The following is a 12288-nucleotide window of genomic DNA, read 5'->3' as shown; positions in this document are numbered from 1 at the left end:
TAGATAATAAAAAGTTATGTTTAAACATGGTACTTTAAAGACTAGAACATTGAGGTATATGTCTCTTTGCAATCTTAGTTGTCTTAGAAAAAATTCACATCCCTTGAACTACAGAACTTCAGGCCTTTCCTGGGCTGTTTTTAACATTAATTTTTTGTCCTTAGCTTTCTAACCCAAGGTGTTAATTTACAATTATAATTATAAGAGCACCATTTGTGAATTACCTCATCATTTCTATTCAAAAACCCCTAATTTCAGAGTTTGGTAACTCAGTCATAGATTTTTTTTCTTTTGCTGTAGGCTCAAAAGCTGCATAGAGGGCTTAACCCTGAAGCATTTTTCCTCTGAGGAGGGGAAAGTTCAGTTGCCTTTAGCAAAAGAGCAAAAAACAAATTACTAGCTATTTCACACTTCTCAGAATGTGCAAAAGGAAATTTAGTTCTTAACCTTTAGTTCATGGTCAAATCTCACAGTCCTTAATTCAGACAAAACTCCTGCTGATTTCAACTGTGGTTTTGCCAAGATAATGAATGCAGGATCGGGAGAATGTTCACATGAAAAAGAAGTATCATTTGGCCACATTCCTAGCCAGAGTAAATGAATGCAGTTCTTCCATTTCAAATATATTAGAAATATATGCATCAACAGTTTGCCAAGTACAATCAAGAATAGCTACCCACACCTGACTTATCAGACATTTGGATATTGAAGCTGGGACAGCTCAGTCGATAGAGCATAAGACTCTTAATCTCAAGGTTGTGGGTTTGAGTCCCACATTGTGCAAAAAGATTTCACAAAACTAGATGACTGTCATGGTACCTGCAATGACAGCAGCCATGACAGATGGCCATCCAACCTCTGCTTAAAAACCTCCAAGGAAGAAGAGTCTACCAGTTTCTTCAACTTTTTCAAAAAGGGGGGAAAGAAAGACCCAGGTAACTACCGACTGGTGAGCTTGACATTGATACCAGGGAAGGTTCTAGAACTGATACAGTGGTACCTCGGGTTACAGACGCTTCAGGTTACAGACTCCGCTAACCCAGAAATAGTACCTTGGGTTAAGAACTTTGCTTCAGGATGAGAACAGAAATCGTGTGGTGGTGGCGCGGCGGCAGCAGGAGGCCCCATTAGCTAAAGTGGTACCTCAGGTTAAGAACAGTTTCAGGTTAAGAACAGACCTCCAGAACAAATTAAGTTCTTAACCTGAGGTACCACTGTAATTCAACCGTCAGTCTGTGAGCACTAAGACCCAGCATGGGTTTCTCAAAATTAAGTCATACCAGACCAATCTGATTTCTTTTTTTTCTTTTTTTTCTTTTTGATGGAATGACAAACTTGATGGATCAGAGAAATGCTGTGGACATAGTGTATTTTGATGTCAGTAAGGCTTTTGACAAAGTCCCCCATGATATTAGCACGAGGAAGCTGGTAAAATGTGGGTTGAATGAGGTAACTGTTAGGTGGATTTGTAGCAGGTTGACTGACCAAACCCAAAGAGTACTCATTAAAAAAAGTAAGGTAAAGGACCCCTGGACGCTTAAGTCCAGTCAAAGACGACTATGGGGGCCTACCTCAATTGGATCCACAGCATCCTCAGGACAGAGTCCTCAGAACAAGAAGCAAAATAAATAAATAAACAAGCAAGCAAGCAGGATATATTGAATAGCCTGTAGAACCCCAAGGTTTGCAATAGTAAATTTTTAAAAAGCATTAGAATACTACCATAAATGGGGTGAATGAGAAACTCCCAAAAGCCCAGTAAGGACTTAAAGAGCAATCCTATAGCAAGATCCACCAGTAGGATGCAGCAATTCTCTGGCTCAGCCAGTGGATTTATAGCTCATCCAGTGTTAAGTCCCTAATCCTGGTTCGGCTGAAGATATGCTGGCGCAACTGACTTATCCTGGCTCAACCACAGCCTGGTGTAAGTCCCCCAAAACTGAGGCCAGTGTAAGTCCCCAAAAGGTAGTGTTCTGGGGATGAGACAGGGATGGGAATAGAGCACTATTCTGAAGACTTGGTTTTCCTCTGCTAGTGTAGGTAAAGCAGCAATGTTGAACTGAGAGGTGAGGAGAGGGAATTGAATGAAGTGACTGCAGTCTGAATAGGGAGCAGTCCACACTTTGAATTTTTTTTTCATTGCAGGTTCCACTTGCACAAGCATAAAGGTGTGTCCAGGATTGTTCCTTCAATTAACACGGTCCTATCCTTAATTTCCAAAGTAGACGTTTTAAGACGTCAGAAAACGAGAGATGTGCAGATTCCATTGTACAAGAGACGCAACAATTCCATTGTTTTCTTGCAAGGCTTCATTCTCCAGGCTGTCAATCCAACATCCTTCACCAGCACTAAATTCACTTTAAAAATATGTCTGGATGATTTATTGTCTCAGGACTTAATGCATCAGCTTGGCTGTCTTTCTGGTAAAGACATTTTATCTACGGTGACACCAACTTCTCAACTCCGGAACAAAGTTTCCCAGAGCAAAAGAGAAAAGGCACAATGGGATGCACAAATCCACCAGGGAAAGCTGAAACCCCAAAGGTCAAAGAAGCCCCATGCTTTTCCAAAGAGTTAATCAGAAAAAAGAGCTTACTTTCTCACATAGAAATAACATAGTCCAACTGCTAATGAACAACTTGCTGTGATGTAGGAAGAGCTGTTTTAAGGGCTCAGTCTGCTTTGCAGACAGAAGGTCCAAAGTTCAACCGCTGGGCAGCATCTTCAGGTAGGACTGAAGCCCTGGAGGTTTGCCTAACTATGTTCCTACTGCCCACAGTGACACAAACTTAAAATCATTTCAGAACTCCAGATAAACCATAATTATTGAGCCCCATCCAGCCCAAAGAAGATTAGGTACAGGTATAGGTACAGGTACAGGTATAGGTAGATATAAGAGTGCAAGAGTCCTGGAGTTCTATCTATTCTAGCATTCTATTACCCACAGTAGCCAATTAAGCATTTCTGGAAAGCTCACCAGAGAGACATGATGGCAGCAGGGTTCCCATCAACATGATATTCTGAGAGTTCATGGCATTCAAGTTCCATTTAGCCATTAAGACTAAGAGCATCTGAGAGACCAAGCCTCCATGTCTTTGCCTAATCCCCTTTAAGTCCCCTTTACCAGCCCACACCACATCTTGCAGCTATTAATTCCATAAATTAATCATGCGTTGCATCAAGAAATGCTCCCTTTTCTCTGTTCAGAATCCATTACCAATCACATTCATTGGATGTCCCTGAGTTCCGGCTTTAAGATCTACAACATGCATGATTTCATAAACCTCTGTTATGCTTCCCCTTTAGCTGTCTATTTTCTCAACCTTTTCCAGCTCTATATCTTTTTTTTTTTTTTAAGATGGGGTTACCAGAACCACACACTATTCTAAGTGTGACTGCACCATTGATTGGTATAAAGGTATTATGACACTCGCAGTTTCTGTTTCAGTCCCTTTCCTTGTATTTTCCACTCCTGTAGCACACTATATTTTTCTGCACCACAGCTCCCATACCTTTTTCCTGGTCAGTCACTGCCAGCCGAGATAGCATCAGTGTTTACATAAAGTCTGATTTTCATGTTCCAATGAACATATGTTTGCATTTATTCCCACTGAACCACATTTGCCATTCTGTTGTCTGTTCACCCTACTTCATGAGAAGTTTGCAGCACTCCTGCAAATCTAACTGACAATGGTAGAATGGAAATAATGGAGTGAAAATGTAGTTTTTAATGTTTGATGTATTACAGTATTTTAATATTTTTTTGGAAGCCGCCCAGAGTGGCTGGGGAAGCCCAGCCAGATGGGTGGGGTATAAATAATAAAATAATAATAATAATAATAATAATAATAATAATAATAAAGTTGTACCTTGGTTCTCAAACAAAATCCATTCTGGAAGTCCATTCAACTTCTGAAAACATTCAAAAACCAAGACACGGCTTCTGATTTGCTGCAGGAGCTTCCTGCACTCAATCAGAAGCCACAGAAGCCCCATCAGATGTTCGACTTCCAAAAAACGTTTGCAAACCGGAACACTCACTTTCGGGTTTGCAGCATTTGGGAGCCAAAACGTTCAAGTCGCAAGACGTTCAAGAACCAAGGTACAACTGTAATAGATTAGAGAAATCTGGATTGAATTTTGGAGATGAGTTATGGCATGGCAGCATATATCTGAACTAATATAAAGATGTATGTTAATCATAGAATAAAATCCTGTTTAAAAATAAGGAAAAGGAAATACGAGAGTTGGGTCCTATACAACCCATAGACATAAATATACACAAAAGTTGATTTGAATATGGTTGTTGTTGTTTGTATACCGCCGTATACCCACAGGTCTCAGGGTGGTTCACAGGATAAAATCACAACATAAAAACATGAAATACACAATCAAAATGAAAACAAATTAACCCCAACACATTTTAAAAGGGCACTGGATGGTTAGAGTCTGGTTTTTTGTTGCAAAAAAAATTAGTGCATAACTGGAACAAAGTTTGAAACACCCCTGCAAAATAGCATCAGTGCCGTGACATCTTAGCGTGTTAGATTTAGGTTTCCAGTCTTTTCAGGTATAAGAATGCTGAATATCATCTAGACTACCCCACTGTCCTAAGGCAAGATTTCACCCCATATATCAACCCCTCTACAGGCTGTCTACATTAATCTTTATCCTGGGATGCCAAAGACAGACAACAGGAGCAAGGAAAATCGACCATGACAGAGGTACCTAAACAACACAATCATAAAGCAATCTTGTTAGATAGGATACACTGTTGAAAAGGGAGCTTAAAAAACAACTTAGAAACAGCTGTTGTGGCTTATTTATGCATTGTAAATATTATCTGTCTGAAGGCACTTATTTCGTAATGCGGCAATGATCTCTCTTTATTTAAACATTTGCAAACACTGAATAAACTCAAGGCTAACGGTGTCCTCTTTTTTTAATATAAATGATTTTGATTGGTGTCCTTCAATTAATGTGCACATTTTGTTCTTTAAGCAATGGTAAAGAAAATACTGTACTTGTGTGTAAACAGACTTAATGGATCTATTTGTGTATTTATTTGAAACAATTGTATGCTGCCCTTCTCACGGAAAAGTTCCCCAAAGCAGATTGCACAAAAATCAATGTATTAAAAACAGCATAAATACATCAAAGCAACAAGACACAACGGACCAACAGACACACACACACAAAATTGCAGCAGAAATGAAAAACAAGACAAAACAAAAAACCCCACATCTATCAAAAACCATGGTCTTGACTGTTTCAGGAACCGTAAGCCAAAACTGAATGAATTTGAAGTGCCAGAATGATCTGTGTGCCAGTAATGAAGAGGTCATATTGCTTGTAGTCACCATCTTACTTCCGAAGGTGACAATGCATGGAACAGGACAATCATATGGAAGAAAGCATTCCTATCCCTTGCCATTTGGCACAGGGATGGGGAACCTGCAACCCTCCAGTTCCTTTTGCACTCCCAGTCCCATCAACCCTAGTCAGCATGGCCAGTAATCAGGGATGATGGCAGTTGTAGTCCAATTATATCTGGATCTGGAAGACCACAACTTCCCCCAACCTGATTTAGAGCTTTGCATTTAGCCAAGAAACCAGTTGAGACCCAGTTAAAGTTTTGCAATCACCAAATTACAGCCCCCATTGAAAACATGCCAGACCAGTTTTCAGTAACTTCTCAAAGGCAACCAACTGTATGGCATTTGGAAGTTATCATCAGGAATGCACAGGAGCTTCTCCTGCCCAGAAAGAGAATCCAGCTGGTGTACCAACCAAATTTCAAAGGTGGAATTGACATCTGGGGGGTGTGATTTCTGAAAGGCGGTACTTTGTCCTACATCTTAGGCAAGTCAATTGAAAAATCACGATTTTGGGGGTTTCCTGGTTTTTACTTCTTGAAATATGGCAACCCTAGCTGGATCTGGCTGGCAGGTCATATCCTTATCTCCACCTGCAAGATAAGTGTGACAAGTGGGCAAACTTTCCCACCTGTGAATTACCTGGCATCATGATTTTTGCCTGCATGGTTTGAAATTAAACCATGTGAGTGCAAGCATACTATGTGCAGAGCACATTCCCTTTTCATACTTCCTGTGTAGTTTGCATCCCAGGGTGCAATTCACTTACGTCCCCCATGGAATGAGAGACATAAGCTCCACAGCTGGAATTCACATATCTTCCAGCAGGTGAAATAACAACTGTTCCCTTGAACATTGGCCAGGAATAATAAAGGATGCAAAAATTATTCAAAGATCTTCTGTAGATATTTCAGCATAATATCTTGATGGAATATTTACACTTTTTTTAAAATGTAGAACTCTCAAACAGCACCGCCATGTCCAGTTCTCCTGCAATTTGTCTCATATTCAGATAACATCGTGGGAAGAATCTTGCTCCCCTCTTCAACTTGTAGCTGGCTTTTTTTAAATGTAGAATAGAGACAGGAAAATGCAAAGTGTAATGAATGTCAATATGTCAGATAAGTTATACTGCTGTTATGAAGAAACCTGACATCTGACTGCCACTTTTGGAAGCAGCTGTGTTTCAAATAACATGCAAAGTGTAGTTTTTGTCTTATGTCAGGTTTACTTCAAGTCTAGAAATTCTTTTTGTACATCTCCATTTCACAAGTAATAATGATAATGATAATGATAATAATAATATTTATACCCTTCCCATCTGGCTGGGTTTCCCCAGCCACTCTGGGCGCTTCCAGCAAAATACAATAATTCATCAAATATGAAAAGCTTCCCTAAAGAGGGCTGCCTTCAGATGTCTTCTAAAAGTGAGGCGACGGGCCTCCCACGAAAAGAAAAATGAGGTAAATGCCCCATGTTGTTTATGTGAAATGCTCTGAAATCACTATTTGACTGGGCTTCTGATTTTTGCCTTTGGGGATTATTTCCATGTGGAACTTAAAGTGAAACTCATGCAGTGTTATTAACCAATACGGAACAGAAGAGCGGGGGGAGGAAATGCACCCAAAACCTTCTGCACAGAAAGCAAAAAGAAATACACGGAACCCTGGTTTTAAACAATCCCCCAAGGGACCAGCAAATGCCCTTCTCCTAGTAAAGACGGTCTTGGTATTTAATTAAAGGTCAAACAAAATTGTGCTGCAAACCCTGGGGATACTTTAGTGTAGTAACTTAAGACAGGGTTGTCTAATGAAGATTTCAATGTATTAGTAGGGGGGAAGTGGGGAAGTTCATTTTCAAGATACAAGGGACACAGGGGAAAGAAAGAAAGAAAGAAAGAAAGAAAGAAAGAAAGAAAGAAAGAAAGAAAGAAAGAAAGAAAGTTGATGGCATTTGGTGGATGGCTGGACTCAGACTGCAAACAGAACTAGTGCAGGAGAAACTTGTTACACTAGAAGGGAGTAGTAGTGCCAGTTGTGATGCATAGTGCCATTCAAGGATTATTGCATTGGGGACAGGAAGCAGACAGAGCCCTGGAGGTTCCTGCTATGCAGCACTAAATTAGCTTCAAAAAAATTTCTAGCTATAAAAAAGACCAATGCAACCTTGCACACACAGCTTTATCTGTCATTATGGGGTGGATAGGATATTTGCTGGACCTCATTTTTCAGGCTGGAAAAAGCCAACTTAAGTTATGGCAAGCAAGCTGCTGTATGCACTACCACTGTTAATTGTGGCTTGTAGGGCTGGGCTCTAAAAGCACTTTCTGAATGATAGATACACTGGATCTGAGGACTGAGAATCTCTGCAAAATGAGATAATGAATGTGTGGACAGTCCCATCCATACTCCCATGAATAACTCAAAAAGAACTAGGGTCTGTTGCAAGTACTTTGAGGCCTTCTCGTCATATTCTGTATAACCAACCGTATTTGCCTGTTCCCTTTGCAGGTGTTAAAATCTATAGGGCAGTTTTTATCAATTCAGGTGCATTTAATTAATGTTCCTTCTCAAGGTAAAGCCTATATTTTCTTAAAGCAGATCTCTCAGTTGTCGGCTATGTAGTATGATTACACAGAAAACATGCTTTTGAAGGTCAATACGTAGGAAAACCTTGTCCAAAGTGTCAGCTTTATTATTACAACTGATCTTTAAAACAGTCTGCAATTCAGTTTTAGAGCTGGATTTATCACTCTGGCTGGGAATTGAGACTTTCCTCCCAAAATGGGCCAGATCCAAAATATGTATCTGGAGACCTTGATTTGTGATTCCACCCCCCCCCTTGCTTTCCCTTCTGATGTTACTGATGAGTTCATTTAGAACTAAAAGGGTGGGCTTGCGGAGTTTAAAGAACAAGAAACAAACACAGCCTGGTGCAGCATATGCTACACGTTATCTTATTTGTTTATTCATTCAGTGATGGACTATGAAATGAGATACACTGTCAAAAGCAATGCAGCTCATGCCACAGCCTGCAGAATTATTTATTTATTTATCTCGCATGGAAAGGCACCCCTGACTTTTTGCCTGTGCTATCTATTCAGAGATGCTCTCGGTTGGTTTTGGAGTGCTGGCCCATTTCCATGGTTGTGTCTTAGACTTCTGCAACATTGCCCCACTAGAATTGAGTCTTAGTGCAACCACGCATTAGCCAACGTCACAGGGATATTTTTCCAAAACCTTCCAGTTGATTCAGCCCTGCTTTTTTCCTATGTCCAAAATCTGATTATATTTGATACCAGCCTTTTCCCACTTCTGTTTTATCCGGATCAGAACAGAAACCTTAGGCTAGTCCTCTGCCTCCCCCCGCCCCCTGCTCCAGACTCCTAGCTGACCAGACTTAATCAAGTGGACAGCCTTCGTTGCTGTTTCTGTTCTGTTCTGTTCTCTGCTGCCTTTAGCTATCTCTTCTCTACTGAGTTTCTGTAGCGGCTCCTCCAATCTTAGCTGGCATTCTTCGCTTAATTGCCACCAGCTGGAATAGAGCTTGCCTCAAGTAATACAGCTAGGCCAGCACTTTGCAAAATTCCTGAAAACATTCTTGTGGAGGATGCCTCCCTTAGATTCATTTCCCCTGGGTTATCCTCCAAGCTCTGCCTTCCAAAGCACTTGGTTACAAGCAAAGGCTGGGGCAATTTCCAGCTTGAGTTAAAATGTCCAATTAGTCTCGTAATGTCACTTCAAGAAGAACCAGAACAGAGTCCTGTCCACGCTACATTTTATCCAGGCATGGCTCCCATATGGTGAGGATTCTTAGAATGTTGTCAGGTCTCGTCATTCAATAGCTTTTCCTCAGAGTTTCCTGGGGAAATGGAATGATAGTTAAAACAGTTTAAGTTCATTGGCTAGATATATCTAATAAATCTATGCTGAGCTGAGACAGGATTGGGTTTAGAAGTTGGTTTGTCTTTGGATACTGAATCAGCAGTGGGGAACATTTTTTTAGACCATGGACAACATTCCCTTTGGGGCAATCTTCCAGTAGGTTATATGCCAGCAGTGAGTAGGACCAGGGGCAGAAATTGGCAGAGTCTCATGCTGAGCGACAACAAGCAGAGCTCAGTGGAGTGGGAGGCCAACCAAACAGCAGAGTCCCTGAAGTGTACTGGCTTGGAGGCAGAGTCAGTATCCAAAGGATGAAGCAAAGCAGGATAGGTGAGGGGTCTTGCTTGGAAGGGGGTGTGGTCTGAGGAGGCTTCTGAGGGCTGGGTAGATAGTCCTGGAGACCTAAAATTGCCCCAGGTCTGAGGTACCCATTGATATTTGAACCACTGCTCTAGCTGCTTTCTAATTCCTTCTTCTTTATACTCTTAAATTAAAATTAAGCTTCTTTGTATGTTTAGGTATTCTGAGTCTTGCCCATTCACCCAAACTACTGTTCTGCTATTGCTTTATAATTTTTTAAATACATATATATACCATGTCACTTCCAAAGTTTTTTTAAAATAATAATTGGAATAAATATTTCCCATTAACTTTGTCAAAAGCCTTGTGGGCATCTACAAGGTACTCCTGAGGCTTTTCCATATTACCCAGCATTCAGCATTTTGCAGATGTGGATTATGTTTGGGAATGTATTTGTCATTCTTTCCGCCAATAGGCCCATCAACATTTTTGCATATTGCCCAGTTAATGAGATAGGCCTATATGATCCTGGATTTTCTGGGTCTTTACCTCGTTTTAATATCACAACAATTCTATAATCTTTCCATGGCTTAGGCACTGTTAAACAGTCTTTGCATGTGGGGCAATAGTGTCTCAGATTATTTTTTAAAATATAACTATTCTGGTAGTCCATCCATGCCTTTATGTGGTTTAAGTTTCTTAATTACTCTAGAAATATCCTCCAGGAATATCAGAAATCCCTGATTACTTTCTTGCCCCAAAGCTACCAAAGGAAATGAAACTTTCAAGTCTTGTGTCTAAATAACGAAACACGTACTTTATAAAAGTAAATGTGATTATCTGGAAGTATTTACATGAACGGAGCATTTCCCACACTTGTCTGAACACAGATGTGCAATTATTATTATTTTTAAAGTGTTTCTGTGTTGTAAGATGCTGTTTATTACATGATTCTTGCCTTAGACAATAGAAAAACTGCATCCTTAAGTGACTCTCCTGAAGTGCTTGCTACGAGTTCTGCAAGAGTCCATTCTTTTACGAGTTCAGCATGAGTACATTCTGCCACTAACAGGGAATTAAACTTCACCTTTCCAGTTCTCCTTGGAAAGCTACACAGTGGAGGTGGGTGGGGAAAGAGAGGTTTCCATCTGAAGGGACGGCACTGTTGTCAGGATGCACGAGATCTTCGCTGTTGTGGAGGGGAGCATTGATTTGTTCCTAACGCCAGGAGCTGTTCTAATAAGGAGGTGCTGATATGTGAAATGAAACCACAGAGTGCAGGCACGTGGAGTGCAAACCTGTGAGCCGCATTAAATACAAACTCAACCTGCACTAATGTTAATTGTCATTCAGTTTATATCAATGTGAAGCTTATTAAACCATAAAGTGAGGCATCTAGCACCAAGTGCGGCACTGGAGACAATTAAGTGTAATAAGTGTTTCTCTTAATCCCTCCAAACCCTGGAGATGCACAAGTTACAGATGAACATCCTGTTTGCATTAAAGGCACCGCTTGCATGGCAGCTGAGCACACACACTGTGTCGAGAGATCCCAACTCAGATATAAAGCCAATTCTTCCCTGAAGCCTGAAATCTAAATTCCCTTCCTTTTGTGTGTGTGTGTTGGTGGCTTACTTCATAGTCACCCCCCCTTCCTTACTCACAAGTTTAATTTCCGAGACAGCTGTTCTTCTACAGCTACTACTATTAATTATCTGGATTAGTGCTGAATTTATCAGATTGAGATGCCTGACTCCCTGGGTATGTAAAAATTAGGGCCTGTGGGAGAATAAAGCATAAATAACTGATAGCTTGTGGAATGTTGAAGCTTACCTAGCCTTTCCATAGTACTATGAACAGGCATTGTAAATAAAAGCACAACAGAAGACTAAGATCCAACCGGGTCAATATATACAGCAAAGAGCAATGACCAGTATCTCTTTCCAGATCAGTGGTATTTCTTTGTGGTTCATGTGTGAGCGAGCCACTCCCACAAGGAATTAGTTACAGAAACCACAGGAGCATTTTTGAAATGTCATCTTCAAACTGTATATTCCATCATGAGTTAGAAGTCCGTGCTTTACATTCAGAGGTGTCCTGAGACATTTTGTTGCCCGACATGACAGACAAAATTGTACTCCTCCCACACCCCCTGTACAGAAGCTGACTGGATTGACAGTTATATTTTATATTGATGCTGCTGATGAAGCAACATCCTCTACCACACTAGCTTACGTAAATGGTGCAGGGCAGGCCACAACACACGCAAGTGTGTCCTCCAGAACCTTGATGACACTATGTGCTCCAGCATCATTCGCTTCACTGTGCATAATGGTATAGCTGGCACTGCTTTCAACCCCAAATTTGTTTCAACAGCTGCCAACCCAAAGATCATGCAGCTTTCTCTCTGCCCCCCCCCCCCAGAAATCATATCACCCACCATCTTTGTCCCACCACCATCACTTGCATATAGCAAGCAGGAAGTTAATTTTGTTCTACAACAGGAAGAAGAGTATGATGTGTGATAGAGTATATATAGTTGAATAGGGAAGGATGCACGACACCTGCGTATTTTCTTGCTGCTTCAGAGTGTCCACAGGGACTGGTGGGTTCTCTTGGCAGCCCCAACCGCAATATACCCCGTTCTCCAAACACTAAAATGTTCAGAGTGTCAACATTCAGTATAGATTAGCAAAGCTGCGAGATCGGGTTACTAAGGAAGTTAGACA

Source organism: Podarcis vaucheri, assembly GCF_965113315.1.
Source record: "Podarcis vaucheri genome assembly, chromosome: 2".
Lineage (NCBI taxonomy): Eukaryota > Metazoa > Chordata > Lepidosauria > Squamata > Lacertidae > Podarcis > Podarcis vaucheri.
Note: the sequence above shows the minus strand (reverse complement) of the source record.